We start from the raw sequence: 19,328 nt of genomic DNA, 5'->3' as shown, positions 1-19,328 counted from the left end.
TTAGTTATCCTAATGCCCAGTCCCAACTCAATCAAAACCTCTGGGAGAAATTAGTAACCCAGGAATCAGTATTTTAAAACGTTTCCCAGGTGATTCCAATGTGCGACCAAGACTAAGGACCACCAAACTCATTCATTCTAATAAATAGAACTAGAGATACCAAACTCCACCCCTCATCTTTGAGAAGAGCTGGCTTTTTTTTTTTTTTTTTTTTTTTGATGCAAGGGATTGAACAAGTTGCTCCATCACATACTCCATTTCTAGGCAAAGAGCTCAGGAAAAAATTGAATCAATGACAGATCAGAGGTGTAGATAACAATCAATTACAAGGGCCTATCGCTTCCTTGGACAGGGCTGGAGCAAACAGCCCATGCCTTCCACCCACACCAGGGGTGGAAGGCATGGGCTGTTTGGAGGACTTAGAGCTTCCATTTCTTTGCTGCTTAGACTGGCTCTCCCAGCCTCGATTGACGCACGGGCAGTTTTTACCAACCTTTTGCCCTTTGCAAAGCAACTATTACTGTGTACATTGTCTCTTGACCTCTCTTCCAGGAGAGAGAGAAAACTGAGACCATAAAAAAGTCAACATGAAAAGTGGGTTAAGATGAACTACTTTTTTAGTTGAATCATGCCCTCCCCCAAAGCCACATGCTTCCCAGGACCTCAGCATGTGACCTTATTTGGAAATGGAGTCATCGTAGAGAGGTACTTTATGATGGGGTCACACTGGAGTAGGGTGGGCCCTTAATCCAGTGTGACTAGTGTCCTTATAAGAAGTCAGAGAGGCACATAGGGATGATGTCATGTGTATTAGTTTGCCCGGGCTGCCATAACAAAATATCATAACAGAAAGTCGTTTTCTCACAGTTCTGAAAATTAGGAGTTCAAGATCAAGATTAAGTTCAAGATCAAGGCAGATTTAGTTTCTTCCGAGGCCTCTTTCCAGCTGCCTGCCTTCTCACTGTGTCCTCACAGGGTCATCCCTTAGCCTGTTATCTGTGTCCTAATCTTCTTACAAAGACAGCAGTCATATTGAATTAGGGCCCACCCTAATGACCTCATTTTAACTTAATTATTTTTTATCTCCAGACGTGATCACTTTCTGAAGTATTGGGGGAGGCGGGCAAAGGGGAGGGAGGGTCAAGGCTTCAACATATGAATTGGGAAGGGTGGACACAGTCCGGCCCATAACACCATGTGACAATGGAGACAGAGATTGTCATATGGAGTGACGTGTCTACAAGTCAAGGAACTCGAAGGATTGCTGGCAAACACCAGGAACTGGAAGAGGCAAGAAAGGATCCTTCCTCAGAGCCTTCACAGGGAACGTGGCCCTGCTGACACCTTGATTTTGGACTTCCAGCCTCTCGGACTGTGAGAGAATAAGTTTCTGTTGTTTTAAGCTCCCTGGTTTGTGATAATTCGTTACTGGAGCCCCAGGAAACTAATACAGTAATTCCTCACTTAACGTCATCCACAGGTTCTTGGAAATGCAGCAAAACAATGTATAAGGAAACCAATTTTACCAAAGGCTAATTGATATAAACGAGAGTTAAGTTCTTAAGGCATTCATCAATGTCGTAACAAAATGTTATTCGAGGACCAACTGTAGAACTGTCTCATGCTTTTTCTCTGAGTGTCTACAACATAACTTAAATGTCTAGACGCAGCGAAAGCTCGTGCACTCAAACCAAGCTTGTGACGTCCCTGCAGGCCACAGCACAGGGCACAGGAGAGCCCCAGGCGTGGACTTCTGACCCGTTGCTACGGTCGCTGCCACACTCCACACGCTTTCCATACGGGAACTTGGGGAAGGCCAGGCCGGGATGGGACGAGCAGGGCTAGAGCAGGGTTATGGCGAGGAGAGAGCCTCCTCTCGCTCCTCACTTCTTACTGGGGAGTGGTCCTCTGAGCACAGTACTGGCTGCAAACCGCCCCTCAGAAACTCTGCGCTCACCTTGGGACCAGGGTAATTCATTTTAAGGGAGGTATGCTGCTTATTTACTGTTCTCAGCATCCAGCTGAAGGCCATGCTTGTGGCTCCTGACTCTCTAAAATACATCTCTGTAGTTCCAGAACCTGCCTGCCATGAACAAGGGGCCAGGTTACCTGTCGAAAGAAAGAATGAATGGATGAATGGATGAATGAATGGATGGATGGATGGATGGATGGATGGATGGATGGATGGATGGATGGATGGATGGGAAGGGAAGGGAAGACACAGGAAAGCAGCTCTGGTGAGGCCCTTTGCTCACGAGAAGTCAGCAGCCCTGGGTTCTGCTCCTGGCTGGGTCCAGGCACTGTGGGGGCTTTGGACCTGCCGCCTCCCCTCTGGGTCTCATTCGGGGAAGGAATGAGGATGCATGAGCCTGAACATTCTGTGAGGGGGTCACTTTTCTTTACCATCAATGAAAGTAGCCGGAGCATGCATGGTCTTTTTCTCTCTTGCTTGCTTTTGACTCCTGAGCTTGCAAATGAGCCAAGGTGTGTAAACCAGGCCCTTGAAGCCTCTTTGAAAGGAGAGGGGAGACCAGGCAGTGCTCGGCACTCACTTCCCCAGGTATCTACACATAATGAGAGCATAGAAGGTTGTGCAGAACCCGGGGCCTGTCTGAAACACTAATTCCAGCGAGACTGGGCGTAAGAATGATTTTTAAATATAGGAATAGGGAGAGGAGAGGAAGACGTCCCAAACCAAAGAGCTGCACCAATTAGATGAGCTAACAACAGGAAGCCTTTATCCCTGGCAGGAAGCACCCCAGCAAGCGATGAGTGACAAGAAGCTGCTGAGAGGTGCCCACTTTTTCAAAGGGAAAATGTAATTTGTAAACAATCAACATCTTAACAAGCTATAAACAACCAGCCCTGACTTCTAGCAGATTTACTGATGCCTGAGTGACTAAAACTCACAATGTTTTTTCAAACCCACTTGGTTAATTTGTGGCCTGGTATTCATTAAGACGACAGGTCCCCGGGGACTGTTTCCAGCTCTACTTCCAACCTAAAGATGCAGGGCTGGGGTCCGAGTCTTTTCCCTCTTGGGCGCAGGCCCAGGGAGGTTCAATCTTGCCTTTTTCTCTTTCTCACCACGGCTGGCCTCGTAACTCATAAGATAGGGTATGTTTGTTTTGTTTTAAAATTCTAGCATTTCAAAAATCACCTATCATTTATCACTCATCTTAGATGAGCAATTGTGGGTCGATGCTGGCTGGGTATTTTTCCTCCTCTCTCCTCCTCTCTCCACCCCTCCCCCTACCTCCCATCCCCGGGGGAAATCAAGAAAAACAAGATTCTACTTGTTCAGGCCCTCAGAGACTCCTCAGAATTGCTGGAATCGTCACAATAAGTGGTAGTAATAGAACCATATACAGGACTGTAAATACAAACTGCTCAGTGGAGTGGCAAAAAATAATGAAGTAATTAGGTGAACTATTATCAGCACCTGTGACTGATTGGTGCAAGCACGTTTCTGGCATTATTATATGATTATTTGTCAGGAACAATAAGCGGATCCCGAAGTTGTGGAACTCCTGGCCCTACACCCCACATCCCCTGTCTCTAGGGCCCGAGTCACCCGGAGGTGCAGGTCCCAGGACAGGGAGATGCCTGCTCAGCCTGGGCAAACCCACAGCGGGTAAATGAGAGTCCTGCTTCTGAACCCATTAGGGTTAATGCCACTTTAATTAGCAATTGATGTGCCGCCTAAGAGGTGCTATTTAATGCACCATTTCTAGGCTAAGCGTGTGTCCCACAGACAGACCCAAACCCCCAAGCCTGCTCCAAATGAATGTGACAATTGGAATGGAGATTTTCTAAGCAACTCACTGCTGATTCTGAGTGGAAATGGCTGTTCAAGTGCTCACGCTGCAATCTCGTCCCTGGCAGAATGCCCTTCCTCCTAGCTGGGATCGCTGTGTAGAGTACCCACTTGCCAGTAATAATAATAATTATGACGATGATGATAATAATAGTAAACATTCATAGTATTACTATGCACCAGGCTCTGCTTTACGCATTGTATGTATCTTTACTCATTTACTCCTCACAACAACCCTGTGAGATAGACACTGATATTATCCCCATTTTACAGATGGGGAAACTGAGGCACAGAGACGTTCAGTGACTCATCCAAGGTCACAGAGCTAAGATTCCAAGCCAGGCAGTTTGGTGGCAAAGTGCCCGCTCTTTATCTCCTGTTCTCAGCCCCTGCCCAGTGGGTGCCTAACAGGACTACAGACCAAGGAGAACCCACAGTGTGTCTGGGACAGGCTGGGCATGAAGGAGAGAGGTAAAGAAGTGGGAAAAGGGGTGTGCTAAAGCATTAAGTCACGAAAGCAGTCTCTCACAGACTTGCCAGTCGGCTTGGGAGAATTCGGCGCCTTTCGTTAGCAGGGGAGGGCAGACCTCCAGTACTGCCATACTGGATACCGAGGCACCCAAATGCTCACCCCCATCTAGAGAACCGCGTGATGTTACCAGGGTAAACCCATTCGCTGAGCTCCGCGGATGCTCTGGAGTGTTCTCCCGGGCTTCCCGCTGCCCAGACTCTCTCGGGAGGCCACACCATTTGGCTGGTTACCAAGAGAGTTTGTTGAATTGCTAGACTCTCAAATCCTGGAGCCACCCTGTGATTATCTAGAAAAGGAAGCATTTGATTCGGATAACTACTCTGGTCCTGCTGAGCTCAAAAACGTGACGCTTCTGGGTTAGATATGAAAACACGTGTGAAGGACCCGCCTTTGTGGACAGGGCCACAAACTTAGGAGACAAGGAGCCATGAAAGACAGTGGGTGCTAGACTCGTTATGGCGTGACCAACCGTCCCGGGTTGCCTGGGACTGTACGCGTTTTAAAGCACCCTGGCTCCGGAATCGCCTCAGTCCTGGGCAAACCAGAGCAGTTGGTTGCCTTACTTGCAGAGGACAGAAATGGGACGAGGGTGGGGGAGTGGGGAGCTAGCTAGCTGAGTGCCCGGCGCCTAGTGGGTGCCCAGTAAGTATTTGTTGAGTGAGTGGTGTGTAAACTAAACATTCATTCATTGTATCTTATGAGCTGGAGGAGGAGGAGCGGGCAGTGATCTTGGGTGGGCAGGTAGTTTTCACGGAAATCCAGTGTGAAAAACAAGCCTTTGGTGGTGAAGTTAGATTAAAAAAATTACCATTATTGAGGGGGGGGAGAAGGTTGTGCAATGTGATGGGGTAAGCCCCCAAATGCAGGGTAATTTCTGTGGCCTTCTGTGTGCCTATAACACACAGCATGTCTTTCATTTGGAAACTCCACACTGTCATTTTTTTTCGGCTCGGAAAAAAAATGCCTGTGTCCAGGCAGTGAACACAAGCCGGATCCAGCAGGGAGCAGAGGGTGCCCCAGGCAGGTCTGTGGCAGGCTTTGGGCACACGGCTGAGCTTCTCAGGCTCCGATTCCACATGCTGTGTAGACTCCAATTACCAGAGGACTTAGAGATCAAACAGCCCAAACAGCTTCACAATAAAAGAGGTCTTAATTTTACTTTGTGCTACACCCTCCAACCAGACCATGCCAAACAATGCATTACATTGATGTCCTCCTGGGCCCCCCTCCCACCCCGCCAACCTTCCTGAAATTGTCCCCATTTAGCCTGGCAACATCTCTGTAAAGTGGACAGAGGAGAGAGTCAGATATTTTAAAGAATGGCGTGATTCCCGCTGGATTGTACAGGATATCATGGCAACAGCAAATGGCTTTCACCACTCACTCCTACTTGGCCAAGGACAGAACTTTTAACATTTATTTTTATTTTTAGATATACTTAAAGGTATAGTGTTGGCACGTGAGGAAAAGCGTTTGTATCAGCCCTTAGCTGAGCCGCAACAGAAGCACAGAGGACTTGATAGGAAAAGGAAAGACAGCACAATGCCAAGGGCCAGAGACTGAAATTCTGCAAATTTAATTTTTCTCCTCTCTCACGGTGCTAACCGTTGGGATTTGTAGTGAGGCACAGCGCAGCCCAAAATTACTCTAAATTCTTTTTCAATGATAACGTCGTTAATAAGTAAATATCCTGGAAAATTCAATCACTTTGAACAGTAAGATTAAGGAAAGCCCAAAGATTGGGGGGGGGGGGGAATTCTTTGTAGACCTCTAAATATTTAGGCAACAACAGAGTCCTAAGCCCACAAATCTGATTCGTTTTTATGTATCATTACATATATCTTTATACTTCTAGCTTTCAGACAATGGCTTTTTCATTGAGAATAGTGCACTAAAGTGACGAAATATTTCAGGATTTTTCAGTAGGTGACTTTACCTGTATAACCATTAGATTCTTCATGCTGTTACTTGTTTACAGCCTTTTCTAAAAATGAATGATGAAGACACTTTAAATTGATCATCAATGGTTTCCTTAAAATAAATAGCCCTTTGATAAAAAAAAAAAATTGAAAAATAGATGTCTGAGATGCAGTTGAAGCTGTATCACAACGTAGGAATCAGGATTGTAGTTCCAAAGGCAGAGGCAAATGTCTTTTAGGCTGAGCATTTTATACTGAAACATATATTTATAATGGAAATGGACCTTAACACGAAGGCAAAATGATCTCGTAGGATTTCCTATTTTGGAACTAAGATGCTAAATCGTTTCTTATGCGAAGGTCTTAAAAAGCGGTTGGCTCGAAAGCAGCATTTTTTCAAGCAACGTAAACTAGAGAGAAGCAAAACTGTCCTGTTTGTGAGATTCTCACACAATTCGTCTTAATAATTTTTGTTGTTTACTTTCATATATAAAATTCTCTTTCCACACTCCCACCATTATCATATACTGCTTATTTAGTGATGTGTATATACAGTGTGTGTGTGTGTGTGTGTGTGTGTGTGTGTGTGAAATTTATACCTAAATGACTTACTGTCTCACTCTAAATTGTCTTCAAGATACACAAAGCTGATATAATGCAAGAAGAACTAAAAGTGCTCAGTCTGGTTTGGACTACTTGACACTGCAGAAAGAAACCTGGAGTTATTTATTTGTCACTGCTAATTTTGGATTATCAATTATTTTACTATAATAGCCCCAAATTAGAAAGTTAAAAATCAGATTGTTGATAATTGTAAAATACGATATTGTAATCCATTGCAAAACATCACAATTATGCACATGTGTAAGAACTAAGATGTTTTATGAATTAGCCCTAAATGCTGGTTCAAATGAGACACCTGCCTCAGAATCTTCCCTCTGTGCAAATTCGTCAATGCTAGGCAAGTCCTTCGGGTTGTGGAAGTCATGGCCAGCTCATGGATTTCTGCACACGATGACGGTTTCTGTGGGGAGAATGTAGCAGGCAATGTCATGCTACTTACCTTGCTTTATACCACAACTGTTGCAGGCAAAGATTTCTCCGATTGCTTCTCAGTTTTGCTTCTTTGAATTCAGTAAGAAACAGTTTCTCTAACTAGTTAACTTCTTAGTTGTTTCTTAGGACACAGAGACTATGGAAGATAGTGTTTTGCATTCCTCAGTGGTTCCTCTCAGTTTAAAGCCTTAAAGATGGACAATCGTACCCGATAGGCACTGAAATTCAGAGCAAGCAAGCTTGCTCCGAAAGCCTTTCCCACGGAATAAGCGCAGTTTCACATATAGCCACTAGATGGCGTATGACAACCATTTGTGTCAGCCACACTCGCTTCCCATTTGTCAATAACTTTCCAAGTGTGTTCTAAAACAATTCCTTCAAGACAACGTCACTATTACTTTGTTATGAGCATTTCAATGTTTATATGGAAATTTAAATGGTTCTGATTTATATTTTGGAAGTAAGGGGACTCTCCTCTGGAAAAGCCCGCATTAGAAAGTACACTGTAGCATTTTGCTATCTACCGTGTCAATAAACATTGGCACTTAAAGCTGCATTGAGACACAAACGGTAAATGCCAGTGTTTATCCCACCCATTTATCTACCGATGCTTCGACAAATGCTAAGTGTCCACTGTGTGCGAAATGTTACTTGTGCTTCCAAAATGTTGAGAGAACATTTTATTGCCAGAAATTAATATAAGTATTAGAAAAATAAAGACATCAATCCCATGTTGTAAGATGGGCCATCGATATAATGTTAAAACTAAATATGCTTCTGAAGTTTCAGCAGCATCATTTTTTTTTTGATGTAGAATAAATCTGAATGTCAGGGACAACAACAAAAAAAACTATACGAAGCATTTTGTAAATTCTCTTTCCTGTTATGGCAAAATAAGACCTCCCCTTGTCTTAATAAATGTAAACTCCTACAAAGAAAATAAACTAATAAAATATCCAAGTTCCGTAGTGGGGTCCGTCCTCTCTTTTATATCCTTCGTCACCAAGTATGGGAATGAGGTATTTCATGACATAGTTTTTTTCAGTCTATTTGCCGATAAGCCTAAATCATAATAATGGCTTTGTCAAAAAGTGTTCAGAAGGACGTGGGAAGATTTCTTCAAGAGTTAGTTCCACACCTGTGGAGAGAATCAAGAAATTTCTAAGATCCTATCTACTTTTAAGAATGAATGGTTTAAAAAAATTAAGAGCATTCGAATTCTTTCACCCTTCTCAAAATAGGTGTGATATTTCTTTCAAGCCAGCCTCTAACCAAGAGAAAAGAATGGTCTCATTTTTAGAATTATTGGCTGTTTGTTTGAACTGAAGAATTAGTTGCATTTCAAAATAAAGACATGCCTAATGAAATGATTAAAACATACAGGGCATTAAATTATAAGCAGATGGGGGTGAGAATGGGGTGGGGGGCGGTGGAGGAGAGCTTGCTAGAGACCTGAGTCCAGGAAAGCTGACAGCTTTGGCTTTTTCTCAACAATACAGAAGATGATTGTTTAAGCAACACAAGATAAAAAAAACAACCTCGGAGAGATAATTTTTTTTTTTTGATGGACAGCAATGCGCAGGAAGAGCCAGAAAGTAAAATCCATGTATATTGCAACAGTTTAAAGAGATGGCCGCTACTGACAGAACCTGGACGTTCAATGGGGCCTAGCAAGGCACTAGGCATTGCCCCACCCCTCAAAGGACCTCATGGCAGCTAGAGGTCCTATGAGAGCAAAGAGGATCAGACAGGCCCCAAATAAGTCATGGTTCAGGGTTTGAATTCTTCATGAGTAAGACAGACATCTCCTCAGCCCTTGTCTGGTCCCAGTTATTCATGAAACGCCTTCCTCCTCCCTTCTTCCTGAAATGTATCATTTTAAATGCTGCTCTGTATGGTTAAAAGATAAGCGTTTGATGAGATAGAGTTTAGAACAGCTAAAAAAGAAGTTTAGCGAATGGGAGCAGTTCAAGGACTGTGCAAATTGTCTGCTAAGTGGCACTTTATGGTTTAGCAGAATCCATGAGAGTTTTATCTTGACTTTCTATCAGGCCGCATTCGGCAGGAGCTGGTTCCCTGGAAATGGGCGTTAAAAAAAAAAAAAAAAAAATCTGTGTCGTGTCTCTGTCTTTCCTGGATATTCAATGGCAGTTCTGACCCATATAGGCTGTTTTCCTGAACAGTGGCACTGACTGTGGGTTAATGGATGTAGGTCTAGAGATAAGGAAAATAAACCCTCGAAGGTTTTGTCTTATTTTTAAAAGGCATTTCAGCTTTCTAAGTTGTGTCTTCTTTGTCCTGGATGTCTGCAAGGGGGAGGACAGCCCTGGCGTGGCGACTGTGGCTTGCCCCCGGGGGTGGGCAGAAGGGGTACTTTCAGAACTGAAGTCAGTTCTTGCTTTAATAACAGAAAAAGCGCCCCAAAGATGAGGGTAGTGCACGTGCGCGCGCGCGCGCGCGCACACACACACACACACACACACACACACAGCCGTTCTCTGGGAGGAATTTGTGTCCCTTATTCTATTTCAGGTGAGACCCCGCACCCATCCCCCTCAGCTGTCCCTGAGTGTGCCCACAGCACTTCCTGGTCTGGCCTCACAGCCAACAGCACTGCTCTGAAAATGGAGCAATTAGTGCAGAATCTCGTGTCTCTAGCATCATTGGCTGACGCCGAGCATCGCTAAAACCTGAGGCCGGAGGGCAAGCCCTGGGGTCCATTCTGCCTCATGCCTCCTTAGACCTCTCAGAGCCATCTTTACCAGAAGACACGGGCTACGTGTTCAGGAACTGAGGGGCTGGGTGTCCTCCCCAATGAACTTGTTTCGTTTACTGGGAAGGTCGAGGTTCGGTGGGATGCTTGGCTACCCCAGTCATGTTGGTCCGGTTCAGGGAATAGTGATGCCCACCTGCTTCTGCTGAAAACTAAAAAACTTTAGTCTTTTCTCTTGAATTTTTAAAGTTCTACTAGGTGTCCTGTACTAGACCTCATTCGATCTTTGGAAAGGAAGTAGAATATAAGTGTATACATTTAACATTTATGCGTACAAATAGACTAATAATATCCACTGAAATCCTACCTTTAGAGATGCACTCGGGAGATATGATGGTCTTCCTATTCCTCTAGGAAAGAAGAATGTCCCTGAGGAAGTGAACATCTTATACTTCCGTTAGCTACTGGCCAGTTGCTGGGTGGGGGCCCAGGAGCTCGGGCTGGTGGGTGTTTGTTGGAAGCCAACCAGAAGCCAAGCTTATCTGGACCTGGCGAGGAAATGACACAGAACTGACCAATGGGGAAACGGCGTGGGGACCCTCGTGCTCCTGGTGGAGACAGGAGAGAACCAAAGGTAGATACATGTGTGTCCGTGGCCCCGCACGCCTCTTCCTGGTCCCGCCAAGATCCTGTAGGACCAGAGGGAGGACCATGACTCTGCGACCAGACTGGGAGGAGCCGGGAGCCTGATCTGAGGCTCTGGCTCCGCCCCGGTCAGATACACCCGTGTGAAGACCTCAGACTATGTCCTCGGAAATCTCCGCCGAGTGGTGGGCCTCCTCCCCTTCTTCTGCCTCCTCCTGCTTGCCACCATCGTCATCCTCACAGTCGTAGCAGAAGCTGCCATAGTGAGAGTTTACCATGTTCAGGGTGCTGTTCCAAGTACTTCACATACATAGAGCCCTTTAAACCTCTCGGCCGCCTATGAGGTTGAGATGCCGCGTTTGTCCCAGGTCCTGGTCAGAATAGGACTTGGTCCGTAACGAAAGCTCCGGGAAGACAGTCACGGCCGGCATTATGTGTGAAGCATTGCGTGGGAACAGTCTTTTGAAAGAGGACAGAAGTGTCAAAGAATGATCATCCACCCCGAGTTCGCTGATCATCTACTCAGTGTCTTTGTGGAAAATGCTAGGCTGCTGGCTCTCTCACCACACCTGGCACGTTGCACTGAGCACGTAAATGTTCACTGACTCGGTTTCTAGAGGATTCTGTGATACGGATGAGCTACCCCTTGCCCGGGGGGCCTCACCTGAGGATGATGAGAAGAGGTGACAGAAAAGTCTAAGGAAGGAAAACACGAGGTAATTAATGCCTTAGGCATCCGCCTCCCACGCCTTCGGCTCTAAGCAGTGTTCCCAGCCCGAGGGACACCTGAGGCAGTGGTTGGGGGTGCAGACACCTGGGCCGCCTCCCCGGGGACGCTGGTCTGCAGAGTCTGGAGAGGGTCAGGGGATGTTCGTTTTTATCATCAGGTGATCCTGAGGCCCAGGGCCCATGGGCCTCACGCTGAGAAACAAAGATGGAGAAGAGACAGATCAGAGCAGACTAGGGCAGGGCTGGGGCTTCCCGGAGGAGGTGGAGAGGCCTCGAGCAGGTCCTGAGATTGATCACTAAGCTCAGCTCTCCACCCGATTAATAATCCGGTTGCAATGGATTCAAATGGGGGCCCCACGCTTTCCAGAAAGCAGACCATATGCAGTTCCTCAGGACTGGGTGCCCAGAAGGGGAGGCAGAGACGAGATGAAGTCATGCATCCTGCCTTGGAAGCTAGTTCTTGGGAAGATGAAACACGGCTCAGATTAGCTCCGAGGTCCCCAGAGTACAGTTCAGGGCTCTGGCCAGCCAAGAGGAGGCTGAGGGGCGCCTCGCTCAGCCTGTCCTCCAGCTGCCTGAATGGAACAGCTGAACTTCAAAAGAAGCCTGGGGTTTACCCAAGGGCAGCTGTGGATGTGTGGGTGGGTGGGGTGCCCAGGGGAGCTGAGAAAAGGGCTAGAGAACAGAGACAGAGACAGAGACAGAGAGACAGAGAGACAGAGACAGAGACAGGGAAATGAAAAGCCTTATTTGGGCCTTATTTTTTTTATGAAGGACGTGGCCATACTTGGAAAGGTCTCCCATGTATGTTTTAATCAACACCGAATTGTCAAATAACCCTGACAATCCCTAGAATATTGACAGCTGCTCCGCTTGTCCTGCACTCACACTTTAAGGACTGCCACTCAATGTCCTGGGACCCAGACGGCGAAGAACCTGGGGCACCCGCGCCAGTCCCAGCAGATGCTTTTGTGAGTTCTCTTTTCCCTAAAGATGCATTGCTTTTCGAGTTTGGCTAAGAGGTGGAGAAAAACCCCAAACAAACAAAAGACAGCCACTCGGGCTTCGGGCTTCGGAAGACGGAACAGTTAAGAGGCTGAACCCAAGACAAGGAGAGACAGAGCCCCCTAGCAGTTTCACAATAGGTGAGAAGATGTTATCAAAGGAATCACTTTCAGTGGCTTAAGTTACAGGAGGGAAAACACGGGCTCGGAGCTTGAAGAAGCTTTAAAAAAAGAAACACAGGGATTGTGCAGAACAAGAGAACAAGCAAAACAAGGGAACGACCTGCCAAGGAAAGTGGAATTTCCATCCCTGGAGCGATTCTGAGCAAGAGGAGGGACCTCTTTATTACAGGTTGTTTAGAGTAATGAACTCGATCCCACCGAACGCATGGGAATGGACTAAATGACCCAGCAAAGTTCCTTCCAGTCCAAACAACTCCATAATTATTGACCCAGGTGGCCAAGAGTTTGTCTCGAGAGGAGGAAGAGTCCGTTTTCAACTGACTTGCGAGGGCTCCGTTGCCAGAGTGCTTTGTCATTGACTGGATCATTTTCAAGACATTTTGTCCGGCAAAAGCTCCAATGGGGAGGCCCACTCAGCAACCCGTATAACATGTGCCGAAGGCCTTGAGGGCTCGACTCTTTCTGGCCGAGCTGAATCCCCATTTGCGTCGTGTGGGCTTAGGAAAGGTCGCTGAGGTCTTCTGAAGAATTCTGCAGCTCTAGGAGAAAGGGACGTAGCAAATCCCCTCCATGTTTCCTCTTGCTAGAGAGTTCCATCGACTGGCCTCTCAAGCTGGTTGATGAAGTTTCTCCCTGAGGTCTTTTGAGCAGAGTCTACCTCCATCCTGTTGTCAATCACTTCGATGTGAGTTTGAAATGACTCTGGCCTCCCGGTCTGCATCTTTGCCATGTTTGCTCACCCTGGGGCTTGCCCCACCCTCAAAAAGGGCAGAAGAGACTTTCAATCGGTTTTGACTCTTCTCTTCCCACTTCATCTCCCAGTCTCAGGGGGACCGTTTTAAACGGTTTCAACATTTTATGTACTTATACAATAAATATTCCGTAACAATAATTTAATAAAAGAAAAGCATCGGCCTTGGTTTTCTCAGACTTCACTAGCTTGAGGGGGTAAGTGACCGACACTGGTCACACCGTGTCACACGCAGGGTCCCTCAAAACAGAGCTCTCTCGAGCGGTCCTCTAGAAGGTTCTCGACTGTCCTCTTCCGACAGTCACAGGGGATCAGCTCGCCCTGGCTCCCCTCCCCAGGAAGTCACACAGAAAGGGCAATTTGCCATCATCCCTGCTGCCAGGACCCAAAGTGACAAGTCAGATTCTCTGATAAGAGTGCTGGGTCCAAGTGCTTCTCAAGAGGCCGAGCTGGAGGTGGCGGCCATGCTGCGTTCCTCACGATCTCCTGCTGAGGACGCGGGTTCAAATCCTGCCGAAATGTGGAAAGACCCCTCTCTCTGTGTCTCTGTAGTCATTCGGTTTGGCCAAGGAATTAACACCTGGGATGGAGAAAATCTTGCCCAGTGTCTTCCCCCATGAAAGAGTAAGAACGAAATTCCTTGCTGTGTGGGGCTCCCAAGGCCCCACCCAGTCAAGCTAGAATTCAGAGGCAGTTCTGCAGGCCTTTCCCGACTCTGAAAAACATCATTTTTTTTTCTTATGCTGTACCCTTCGACACAGAAATTCCTTCTGAGTCACTTTTTCTAGGGAAATCATTCTGAGTACAGAAAAGTTGTTATGCGTGAAGATGTTTATTGAAGCATCATGTTCAACCATTAAAAAAGAGTTGGATTAAATTATGAAACACCCTTCTCAAAGGAATAGCGCACAGCCCTTAAAAATTATGTCCACAGAGGCTTTGTAGTGACAAGGAAAATGTTTGTCACCTAAGATTTAGTGGAGAAATACATAACTTTATATTTAAATGAATCAAAATACAGAACTTTTTATTTAAATGATTATAACGCTATAAAATAAAGCAGAAAATATGCCTACAGGGTCAGAAAGGACATATAAATAAGCATTACTAATATTCATCTTCAGGGAGTAGAATATTGGGTGACTTAAAAAGTGTGTTTCTTTTTAATTTTCTAAATATATCGAATTTCCTCAAATGAGAGCAGCTCTTAAATAATGAAAAAAAAAAATGCACACAAAAAAGGACAACCCAGCCCCACCCTCATCTCCATATAGGGAAGCTGCAGCCCGTATCAGCCGGTGGGGGACACACACGTTCCGCACCCTCCCCGGGCTCTCTAGCAGCCAGCGTTCCCTCCTGAGTAAGCATGGCAGAGTCTAAATGTTACCCCAGACGATCTGTGTTCAGGAATGTGGTCCTGCTGTCAATTTCGCGGGTACTGATGGAGCGTGTATCGTAAGCCCCGTGCTATCTCACTGAGAGAGGCAGAAGATGCATGTAAACTAAGGCCCACTTAGCAACATTTTTAGAATTCCAGAACCCACTGTTGTCTCTCAGCTCTGCCCCTGCTCCTCTCTTCTCTTCCTGGGATGCTGTGACCGCCACTCTGCAAACCCTGTGATCGCTTTCGCAGCCCGTCTTTGGGAGGCTCTGCCAACAGGGGGCGCTGGAGGGAGCTGGAGGAGGAAGCAGAGACTTGGTCCTTCCTCTGGGCTTCCCTTTCCTCTGAGCATCTCTCCCCAAGCCTCACTGCTTCACCGCGGCAGCTGCAGTTCCTTTCCCAGGCAGTGGCTGAATCCAGTTTACAACTTTCCCAACACGTGCAGAGCTAGCCTCATGGCGCCCTCCTGGCCCAGGGCTTCCTCCTCAAAAGTCTGGGTCCCACCCCACCCCACCGTTCTCTCTTGTAAAGTTCTACACTGTTACAATCTAACCTCTTCCCTTTGTTCCTCCAGCCCGAGAGATGGTGATTGCCTTCTGTAGTAGCTACCTCTGGGATGCCTTAAAGTTGTCTTTTTAAGACTTTTAGTTACTAATATTTTAAACCTTTAAAACAATTCTTTATATTCAGTTATCTCCATTTACACAGCTGGGGTGGCTTCTGTGTCCTGACTGATATGTCATTGACTGATACACTTTCCTGACGGGAAAGTCATTTGGGTGAGATTGCAAATCTCCAACAGCAAATCCCCCTCCAAACGCTCAGCATGATGCTTTCTCCTACTTCGCTGAAAAAAAAATGGACCCCTTCAGCTGAGGATTCCCCATTTCTCACCCTCCAAACACACAAACGTACTCACTCCTGTTCTGCAATAATCAGAGCCATTTTTCCTGTTTAAGACCAAATCCTACACACACGTTTAAGATCAAATTCCACCCCGCTCTGTCCTCTTAGGAAACCTACACTATTAGTCAATTATCCATTTCCTCTTGTATACGCAACATTTTCTCAAATGGGCTCTTCCTACTGGCGTTTACAAAGCTCAAAACTCACAGAATAAAGTGAATCTTGCCTTGATCCCCAGTCCCCCACCAGCTACCACACCTGTCTCTTTCTCATTCTCTTAATTACCAAACTTCTTGAAGAATTCTCTAATTCACCGTCTCCATTTCCTCCATTTTTACTCACCCCTCGATTTACTTCAGTCGGATTTCTGGTCCCAGCAGACTGCTTTGTTAAAGCCACCACTGAGCATTCTCTGTAATCAAATGGACGTTGTTTTTCCCCAGTGCTCTTTTTAGAGAATTATTCAGTAGCACTTCTCTGTTTTGAAAATGGGTGCGGAGGCAGATATACTTCCTGCCCACTGTTCCTTTGTCTTCTGGGGGTTGTACTCCCCTAGTTTTCTTCCTATCTCTTCGACTACTCTCCTCTCCAAGAATATTAAATATTGGCATTTCATAAGCCTCAGCCTTGGGCCCTCCCTTTACTTGCTTTACCTAAATCATCTTATTCACATGAGCCACTAATACAGGTGACATATTTGAACACTTAGGTCTTTAGCCCAGGAGTTCCCTCTGACCTCCAGGCCCATATAGCCTGCCACTCCTTGACCTCTGCACTTGAATTTCTCACAGGTACCTCAAACTCAACAGGTACAAGACAACACCCATCCTCTTTTTGCCAAAGATAGTCATCTTCCAGGGTATTATCTTAGTTAAAAGTACAATCCGCCACCTTGCAACATAAGCCAAAACCCCAGGATTATCTTCCATGCTACTCTCTGTCTCTACTTCCACTACATTAGCTAACTTGCCCATTTTACTTTATAAATATATCTTGACACAAATCTGCATTGTTGCCATACTACCATATTCTGTATCCGCTGCAATGAAGAGACCCAACTGGTCTCTTCTTTCCCAGTTTTCTCTGTCCCAGGGAATTCTCAGTACCGCAGTCAGAGCAATCAGCTAACAATGAAAGTCTGAGCACGTCATCCTTCTACTTAAAATGTCCACTTCCTTCCCATCCCGATTCGTCCTTAACCCATGGCAACCACAGATCTGTCTTCCATTTCTATAATTTTGTCATTCAAGACCATAACATAAAGGGAAAGATGTATGCATGCACCCTGTTGTGACTAACTTTTGCACTTAGCATAATCCTCTGAAGAACCCCTCAGATAGTCATGTATGTTAAGAATGTATTCCTTTTGATTTTTGAGTACTATTCTATGGTACAGGTGGGCCACAGTTTAATCATTCACCTGTTGAAGAACGCTGGGTTATTTCTGGTTTGGGGCTATTATAAATAAAGCTACTATAAACATTTCTCTGGCATAAATTCCCAGGAGTGTAATTGTTGGGCTAAATGGCAGTTGCATGTTAAGCTTTTCAAGAAATTATCAAACAATTTTTCAGGGTGGTTATACCATTTTACACTATTGTTGGCAATATATGTATGATAGTTTCTCCACATCATCTCCAGCATTGGGTGTTGTCATTTTATTTTTAATCATTCTAATTTCTGTCTAGTGATATCTTGTGGTTTAGTTTGCATTTCCTAATGGTTAATGATGTTCACTACCTTTTCATATACTTACTTGCATTCTGTATATTTTCTTTAGTGAAACGTCTGTTTATGCTTTTTGCCCATTTTCTAATTGGATTGTTTGCTTCACCACTGTTGAGTTTTGAGAGTATGTATGTACTTTGTATATTCTAGATACTAGTCTTTTGTTGGATATATGGTTTAAAAATATTTTTCCCCCTCCGTAGCTTGTTTTTTAATCCTTTGAATGGGGTCTTTTACAGAACAAAAGTTTTAAACTTTCATATGAAGTGTAATTTATCAAATTTTCCTTTAGTGATATGTGATTTCGGTGTCAAATCTAACTCTACCTAGTCTTAGATTCTGAAGATTTTCTCTGTTTTTTTCCCCTAACATTTTTGGTTTTACCTTTTACATTTAAGTTAGTGATCTATTAAGCTACATTAAGTTAGTGGTCTGTTTTGAATTAACTGTAGGATAAAGTGAGACTTAGGTCAAGATTAATTCCCCCCCCCCCCACCTCTATGAGTGCCCACTCATTTCAGCACTATTTGTTGAAAGGGATGACAATCTTTTATCCATTGAATTGCTTTTGCAACTGTGTGGAAAATCAGTGAGGTATATTTATGTGTATATATTTCTGGGTTCTCTATTCTGTTCCATTGATCTAGGAGTCTATTCTTCTGCAGGGCCATACTCTTGATTACTATAATAAATCTTGAAATCAACTAGACTGATTCTTTTCACTTATTTTTTCCTTTTTAAACTTGTTTTAGCTATTGTAGTCTTTTTGCCTTTCGATATAAATTTTAAAATAACCTTGCCTTTTTCTACAAAAGCTTTGCTGAAATTTTGATATGAATTATGTTAAATCTGTCTGTAAATTTGGTTAAAATTGGCATTTTTGCTATTCTGAGTCTTCCAATCTATGAATCCAGTATGTTTTTCCATTTATTTATATCTTCTTTTATTTCTTTTATTTCTTTTCATCAATGTTATATAATTTTAGCATATCTTGTACATTTATATTTAAGTATTTTATTTGTTGAAATGGTAATAAATAAGTAAGTGGCATTGCATTTGAAATTTCAAAGTTATGTTTGTGGCTATTTATAGAAATGTAATTTTGGGGGGGCATGTTTTCATATATCCTGTACCTTGTCAAACTAGCTTATTAGTTTTAGCAAGGTTTTTTTTTTTTTTTTTTTTTTTTACTTAAGAAACTTTTTTTTTCTTAGATTTTTTGGAATTTTCTATGTAAACAATCATGTCATCTATAAGTAGGTCCCCTGTGACACCACCCCAGTGGAGTGGGGGTGGGGTTGAAGTTCAGGCTTCCCACATGACCTTCCTTGATACTGCAGAGCCATAGAGGTTTGGGGGTGGGAAGCTCCTTTCTCCGTCCCCAGCCCAGAGGAGGATGAAAGTCCTGGCTACATGGTCATCCCTAACACTATCCCAGCAGGGCAGTGAGGTGGGCTTTGGGGCTCCTCACACCCTGATGAGGGTGGATGTCTAGATTCCTACTTGGTCTTTGCTGTTAGGGGTACAGGTGAAGCTACAGTGTTTATGATGTTTAGCTACGCAGAGTGGTTGTTTCCTAAATGTTTTCCTTCTTGCTAAGCTGTCCCTTTTCTTGGTTAAAGAAAAGGCTTTTTATTTTTTTTCTCATCTCTTTGGGTTTCCAGTTTGCTAATTTCCCCAGCACTCAGTCTGGGATATATGCAGCAACAAGAAAATTCAGGGAGCTCATCACTGTGTTGATCTTTGGATCCCGTGGTCCCCAGCCCATCCGCCATCTTCTCTCCACCTTTTAGAATCTTATATATAAAACATCCAGGGTTTTTAGTTATATTTGAGGAAAGGGAGGGGAAATCCATCTACTTCATCTTCCAGAAGCTGAAGTTCTCTCTTATCTTTCTTTTTAAAGAATATAAAGATTTTTGTTGAAAAATAATAAATTCTCAGAGTAGGAAAACAAATACAGC

The sequence above is a fragment of the Rousettus aegyptiacus genome, unplaced genomic scaffold, assembly GCF_014176215.1.
Source record: "Rousettus aegyptiacus isolate mRouAeg1 unplaced genomic scaffold, mRouAeg1.p scaffold_m13_p_6, whole genome shotgun sequence".
NCBI classification, from domain to species: domain Eukaryota; kingdom Metazoa; phylum Chordata; class Mammalia; order Chiroptera; family Pteropodidae; genus Rousettus; species Rousettus aegyptiacus.
The sequence above is the reverse complement of the archived record's forward strand: the minus strand, read 5'-3'. Positions refer to the sequence as shown.